This window comes from Desmodus rotundus, chromosome 1 (genome assembly GCF_022682495.2).
Source record: "Desmodus rotundus isolate HL8 chromosome 1, HLdesRot8A.1, whole genome shotgun sequence".
Classification (NCBI taxonomy): domain Eukaryota; kingdom Metazoa; phylum Chordata; class Mammalia; order Chiroptera; family Phyllostomidae; genus Desmodus; species Desmodus rotundus.
The window spans coordinates 208,252,941-208,260,986 of NC_071387.1; the positions used below are offsets into that span (position 1 = coordinate 208,252,941).

At 41.7% G+C, this 8,046-nt stretch overlaps 1 pseudogene; it reads right to left on the bottom strand.

Moving 5' to 3' along the window:
- Positions 1–1,823: 1,823 nt before the first annotated feature.
- On the bottom strand, positions 1,824–2,297 carry LOC112315301 (transcription factor BTF3 pseudogene; annotated as a pseudogene).
- Positions 2,298–8,046: the final 5,749 nt, after the last annotated feature.

The window sequence follows — 8,046 nt, forward strand, 5'->3', positions numbered from 1 at the left end:
TTGTTTGTTTGATTGATTGCTTTTTAATAAGTTTGTCAGGCATTGGACAAGCAGTTTACATGTCTACAGTGTTTTGCAGGAAACTTCTCTAGGTAAAATGTTACCATGTTTGTAAAGATGTTCCGAACTGCTTATCAGAGTAAACGGATGGAGAGATGATGATGATGATATTGATGACGATAGATAATGAATGACGAAAGGAGTAGGAAAGAGGGGAAGGGAGAGAAGAGAATGTACCTATTGTGAGACAGAATGAGAGAGGAAGCAAATGTGGCAGGATGTTCATAAAAGGTGAATTCAGGTAAATGACATACGTATTCATCTTACTCTTTGCTTTTTCCCTGTGGGTTTGAACTTTTTCAAATAAACAGAAAAGAACATAGTACTTCATGCTAGCACAGCGTGACTTTGAAGCGCATTGGAAGATCTTGAATTTCTAAAGAACAGAAGAGAGAGCATAGGTAGAATTGAGGTTTGCTGGCCGCCTTGGATTGGGGTCAGTGGCTTTGGAGATTCACCTGGGTTCACTTTTATCGAACTGGAAACTACAGGACTCAAAGCAAATACAGACAAAGGGTCAGAACATCTCTAGGGACTGGGATAAAGCAAAGGAATTGCAAAGAATCATTTAAGTCACAAATGGCTGGATTTGGGTTTTTTTACAGAAAAATATTTTTAAAAGTTTTTAAAAGGCTGGCAAAAACAAAACACAGAAGAAAGAAAATACAAATTGTCTCCCCCTTAAACTAGCTTATTATTAAGCTGCCCCTTTCCAAATCTGTGAGTGGGAAGGAGGGATTCCTGGCGGTGGGTGAAATGAAAGCTGTAAAAAAAAAATTAGTCAAATTTAAAGAGTCCTTGGTTAGAATAAAATAAAAGAGGGGGCACTGTGCTCTTAAATCAAATTGACAATCAACCAATGTTGTCAGAGCCAACCCAACAGCAGCCGCTACTCCCTCAGGAGAATGTCAGGAAAATGGAAGTCCTTATCACTCTTGGTGTTTGAAATCTGGGCTTTCCTTTAACGTCTGAATTTGAGCTGCTCTCAGTGTAAGTAAAGGGCGTTTGAATAATGACTCAGTCCTGTTCCAGGAGTCGCTTTGCTCCCCTGCAGGAATGAGGACACATCCGAGCCTATGAACAGCACGCATGTGCTGGGTTGACGGTGTCAGTGAGATTTGAGAACACAAAGCCTTCAAGCTCCATTACCAGGGAAGGAGCTCTGAGCACCACTGCACCAAGGGTGGGGGTTGAACCAGGGAGGGTGTCAAGAATTACATTTGTCTCCAAAGCAGTCCAGTAAGCATGTCCTGAGAGTGTAATATGTTTTAGGGTCTGTTCCAGTGGCTGAGGCTCTCCTCACACAGAGGGCAAGGCGGGGCCCAGGGAGGGTGGTGAGTCACGTATGTGCTCAGCTCCAGTGTCCAACAGGAAGATTCTGCGGGTTCAGGTCTCACCCGTGAAGTTCCCACAGACACGCAAAGTGGCTGTCTGGTCATACCTACACGTCCAGTTGCATTCTGTATAAGCAAGGACTATTATGAATAGTATCTTTGAGAAATTCTTTTTTTTAACTAGGCAAAGAATTTTATTAGCCAGAGTTTCAAGCTTCATTCCCAGGCTTCTTCAGCTGAATTAGCTGCAAAGAATGATTTGTGTATAAGCAAGAGGGGAGCTGCTGTGTCCAATGGGCTAGGGCTTAAAAATATTAGGGAGCTAGATTTTATCTGATCCATACACAAAATTTTAAAGAGCACTCATAATATAAAATAGCAGCTCCTAGTAACTTCTCCAAGTTCATCTTCTTCAGAAGTTGACTCCGTTCAGTTTGCTTCATTCTTGGAAGCCTCATCAACATCCTCCACAAGATCTGGAACCTCATCATCATCCTCTCCTGTAGCAAGTGGTGCTTTTCCATCCACAGACTGTTTGGGCAGAGCTTCGGCCAGCCTCCCTAAACTGGTCAGGCTGTCTGCTGGTTAAGATGCTGGGCAGCATTTGTATCAGCTGCTATGAGTCAGCATGGCCTATGCTGCTGGAAGTGTTCCCTGCCAGAGATGCCTGAACTTCAGGGCTGTCAGAGTGGGTCACTGTCCCTTGGCTGGAGAACATATTTACCTCTTCAGTGCCAGAGATGTTGTTTACCCTAACTTCTGTAAGGAGCACTGAAGTCCTTTATCATCTGCCATCGCTGTTCTGTGAACCACCTTCTTTCTAGGAGCAGCGCCTTTCCCACCAGTGCGCACCTGTGCCTGCAGCTAGGCCAGTTTCTCTTGGTTCGTGATAGCTTCTTTCATCTTGCTGGAGAGAAAATGGGGCCGTGCGGGGGACTAGGGTTGGTGCTCAGAGGGTCTTTGGCAGACCATTTGAGAATCGATATCTTTGAGAAATTCCAGAGAACCTGAATTACATCTGAGCCCCCTCAGAACCCCCTGAAATGGATGAGAACCTTCAGATAAGACCTAGTCACTTAGACTAAAATCAAAACCTCTGTTACTTTAGAGCTTTACAGAGGCTCCGGGTAGCCACTGATGTGGACATATACATGTCCATTTATATATACAGACATCTGTGTGGACACATACTCAATTTTGAATTATTTTAAAAATATACATTTTATGACTAGTTAAATAATATATGATCCTTGCACACGATCTGGAAAATACAGAAAAGTATGAAGCTATAGGAAAAATTACCCATCATTCTTTACTTATTGATCATTTTTGGCATATTTAGTATTTTTATTCTTTGAGTTCATCTATACGTTTTTTTCTTCAAAATTCAGTATTAAAAGGTGTATGTAATTTGGTGCACCACTCTTTAAAGTGTTTTACATGTATATTAGAATTCTTCAAAATTATGAACTTGAAATGAAATGCTAATAACTTAATTATTCTGTTGTTGAGTGTTTAGGTTAATTCCAGGAATTTTTTTCTATGATATTGATGTGACTATCCTTGTACAAGCATTTTTCTAAATCTCTGATGCTTTTTTTAGGGTGGGTTCCTAGGAACAGTGGAGTTACTGGGGAAATAGGTACATATACCAAGCCACCCTCCCACAAGCAAAGTCTGAGAAAGTCTTTCTTACGGGTTATGGAAAGCATTTATTTTGAGACACAGGTTTTATTCTGGACCCTTGATGACTATGGATATGAAACGTTTTCAAGTTGAATGGTCACATGTATTTCTTCCGTCAATTGTCTGCCACGTCCTGTATGCACTTTTTGTAAGTGGTTTGTTTGTTTATTGCATATAAAGCACCGGCACCCTCTTGTCATTTTGTGACTGGCTCATGTGTGGCTGTGATCCATCCACCCATCACCCTCGCTCCTCAGCAACGGGTGCTCCTCAAATCAGTTTTTCCCACAGTCCAGATTCAGCCAATACTGTTCCTGAGCAGCCTCAGAGATCCAGGAACACTGAGTCTGAGAACTCCGTTGGGTGCGTATGGCTTCCTGCTCCTGCTCCAGGACACGGGGATTCAGACCATCATGGCGGAGAGAGTGGGCTCTGGAAGCAGGCTGACATTCTTCATATCCTGACTCATTGCTTCTTTTCTGAGTCATCACTTTTTAAGCATGTGATGTTTGCAAGTGACACAGCCATTTGGTGCCTCTGAGTCCTGGCTGGAAAATGGGAATAATACTAGCTCTTTCCTGTAGCGTTGTTAGGAGCCCAGCTGACACAAAGGACGGGTTCGGTGAATGTCAGCTGTGGTTGTCACAATAATGCCACCCATTGTAGCCATTCTTTATCTTCATTAGGAACTTCAGTCCACAGAGACTACTGTCTATATGCTCTCCAACGTCTTTATAAATAGCCCTACTTATTCATGTCTTCTCCTTCCTTTTCTCTGCTCCCACAGCATATCTAACCCTTGTTAAACTATGAACCAATTACGTGGTGTTACTGTCATAGTCAGGCCTCAAGGTGATTGTATTTGGAGGAAGGTCTTTGAAAAGAAAATTAGGTTAAATGCAGTCATAAAGCTGGGGTCCTACTCCAGTAGGACAGATGCCCTTCTCAGAAGAGAGAAGGTGACACCTGGGACATGCGTGAATAGGGAAAAGGTCATGTGAGGACGTGGGGGGAGGCAAGTCTCTGCGAGAGACAGAGAGGGGCCGCAGGAGAAGGCAGACCTGCTGACTCCTGGATCCTGACCTTCCGGCCTCCAGACCTGCGAGGAAAAGTTTCTGTTGTTTAAGCCCCGCGGCCTATGGAATTTTGTTACGGCAGCCCCTGCAAAGGAATGCATGTGGATTCACTTGAGAAGCTACAGGTAACTACAGAAAACTACATACTGCATATATAAAAACATTGTATGATTACCGTATTTTGCTGTATATAACATGCACTTTCTGCCCACATTTTTCAGGAAAAATAAGGATGTGCATTATATGGGTAATGCCTGAAATACCTTGTATCTATTCTTTTGTAATTATTTGTTCCATAAAATTTCTTGTACCATAACATGTTAAAAAATAAATGCTAAAATTCCTATATAATACAAAAAACAAGTATTAAATATAAGTAAATAACAAAATTAAATTAAAAATTAAAACAAAAGGTTTTTTTCCTGAAAGTTTGGTCCAAAGACATGGATATGCAGTACACACAGCAAAACACAGTATGTCACCTGTTCTCACCGTGGGCAGGGCAGTGACACCGTGCCTGTCCCTGCTCTCTGCTCCCACTGACACTGACCTTGTTCGTGTCACCATGGACACACCTCTTGCTAAATCAGCAGTCAGTTCTCCATCCCTGTACGCTTCCTCAGCCTCCCAGAAATGCCTGGCACAGTGAAGCACCCTCTTTGTGGAAAGGTTTTCTGTGTTCATCGTTTTTACCACCTTTGATGAATTCACTCTTTTGCTTTCTTCTCCAACATGGATGGTTATTCCTTCTCAGTTTCTGTTGTAGTGTTATTAGCTCCTTCTCCTCCTCCTCTAAGAGTTAAATGTTAAAGATGTGGGCTCAGTCCTGGCTCCTGTTCACCACTGTGTTTGTATTTTCTCTCCCTACAACACAATCCTACTCTATGAATAAAAATAGCATCTACTTGTTGGCGTTCTCAAGTTTATATCTCCAGCTCCAACATCTTTCCCTCAACTACAGACTCATAGATAGAAAACTGCCTACATAAGCATCCCCATTTGTATAATATATTTGAAGATTCTTTAAAAAACATCCATTTTATTATATTTGCATGTTTGGAATATTGTATTTACATGCAGGGCTGTTTCTAACTACGTTGTTCAGTCTGACTTCCTGACCTGAACATTAGGAAAAGGAGAAGTCTAAGAACTGAGTCTCCCATCCCTGGCTGGTGGGCCAGTGGATTGAGTGCTGGCTTGCAAAGCAAGGGGTCTCTGGTTCGATTCCCAGTCAGGCACAAGCCTAGGTTGAGGACCAGGTCCCCAGTAGGGGACGCACGAGAGGCGAACACACACTGATGTTTCTCTCCCTCTCTTTCTTCCTCCCTTCCCCTATAAAAATAACTTATAAAATCTTTTAAAAAAGAAGAAAGAACTGAGTCTCCCAGACAAACTTTCTATAGGCTTGCTCAGGTCTTAGGTCTTATATTTTGTCTTAGGGCGTATTTGTACAAGCTTTCCATAAAACAGCCTGTGGGTTGTTGGGTAACTTTCTCTAGTTTTACACCTTGAAAGGGAAAATACAATATACAATTTCAAATTTTAGGTCATGTTACTAAAGGGGATACTAATCAGTATAAAATGTATTCATTCAATACAAATGATCATCAGTGCATTATCTATGGGTATTTTGGTTGACGCATTTGAAAAGTTAATGGAGTATGTTTAGATTCCCTTATTATTTTTCATGAGGTTTCAATAAGATGTCTTAGGAACCTACAAAATTCTTTAAACCCAACTCTGTTAAGAATGCATGCAACAGTATATGTTTACAAGCTTTAATAATGCGACACGCGATTCACTTCCACAAATGAGTTACGCAGTGTGCTAAATTAGCGTGTACCTGTTCACACCGGAGAGCGAGCGAGCGGCTGACTGGCGCTTGCAGAGTTACACGGGTTGATCAAAACAGGCTCTGCTCGTATGTTTTTATTTATTCGATCCTTCTTACAAGCAAATTGTACATATTTTCATGGCTACTTTATACAATAATATCACATAACTAGTACTTATACACTAAAACAAATTTAACTGTCAGATGAAACAGCGGCAAAAAGCTCTTGAGGTTTCCAGATAAATAATTTACAAAATGACTATATATTTACTCCATGGGCTTTACTGGTGTTTCTCCCGTTTAAAATATACATAATAAATATGCGTAGTTAGTTTATTCAGATGTGTACATGAATCTGGAAACAATATTTTAGAAATATAATCAGAAAATCACCCAATATATACTTATCCAATCTCAAGTAGTGTTTCTGTGCACTTCTCCCTTTCATATTTCTCACAGGAATAATGTGGAGTGCAAAGCTCTCCCCAAGCCATTTCTTATGATAATAAAATCAAGTAAACTCAATACAAAGATTGACATTATGCAAATAGAGTGTTACTATGTTACTATTACACTAGAACCTACAAAAACAGAGATTTTAATTTTTTGAAAAATCTCCCTCTACCTGCCAAAATGTTGTCCCCGGAGTAGATCCTAAATTAAACCATATCCTCCTTATTTTGGGGTATTGCGATAGATTAAAGTATATCTAGGTAACAGGATCATAACAGGGAAGGATTTAGGCAGATCATTTAATTTAGCACCTTGACTTCAGCTAAAATACTTATCTTAATCCCTCAGTTTCTTCTTGCATTTCCCAAGGTGTTGTCTCAGTACTTTGTTATTCTGATGATCAAGAAATTCTCATTCACTTTCAACTAAATTCTCTCCTTAATTATTACTACTGTTTTTGGAAAAGCAATGTTCAAAAACAGAAATGAAGTAGGCATGTATAGGTAAGGTCATTTTCTACATGGGAAAATATACGTAAGGGTATCAAGAACGGCTTCCCTCAGGACTGACTAGAGATGTCCCAGTGGTCCTCAGCCACTTTGGCACCAGGGACCAGCTTTTCCATGGAAGGCGGAAAGGGGTGGGACAGGAGGCAGAGCTCAGATGGGGTAGGGTGTCAGGGGATGGAGCAGGTCACCTCCTGCTGTGGACTGGGGCTTGGGGGGCAGAGGGAGGGCAGAGACAGGTGGCAGAGCTCAGGTGAGCTCCCGTTGCAGCCAGGTTCCTAACCATCTATGGACCACAGCCCGGGGGTTGGGGACCCCACTGCTAAACTGCACTGATCCGAGGTCCCTGCCAGAGCGGTGAGAGGACGCTGATGTGCACCTGTGGATCACTGGCCAAGCTACTACGTGGGCTCCTTCCTGCAGGACTGGCCCAACTTGGTGAAGGGAGGCCTTTGTTTTTGTTTCGTTTTGCTTTGTTTCAGTTTGGTTTTGGTCATTAAGTAATCATTTGTTTGCCAAACCAAGAGTCTGAAGATTATGTGTATTTAGAGGATGTCTCTATTTTAAACCCCATTATTTAAAATCTCTACTACCAGAGTGTCAGATAACAAAGGCCTTGGCTTGACATATCTGTTCGTACGTGCTTAGCAAGGGAAGGGGTGAGCACAATGAACGCAGGAGCAAAAGGCTTTCTACAGAGCTCAGCGTCATCTAGTCTGAGCACAAGGTAGCCTGAAAGGCCTGCCGGTTGATTAGCTGGTACACAAGTGTCGAGGATAGACAACGCAGAGCTTTCTGTGGACCACAATAGAAACAAAAAGCAAGAAGTAGATAGCATGCTCTCTTTTCCGCATCACAATCTCTTCCCAAAAATAATCATCTATGGGAATTTCAGAATTTTAATTCCATGAAGGAAAAAAGAAGGGAGGGAGGGAAGGAGGGAGGGAGGAAGGAAGGGAGGGAGGGAGAGAGGGAACTTAATTTGACAAAATCCTCACTCTAGTAGCAATATTCAGACTTAGAACAGACTTTTGAGATCACCAAAGACAGCAAAACCACAATGAGAATATTATGAATTTTCTAGGCTAGTTAATGGA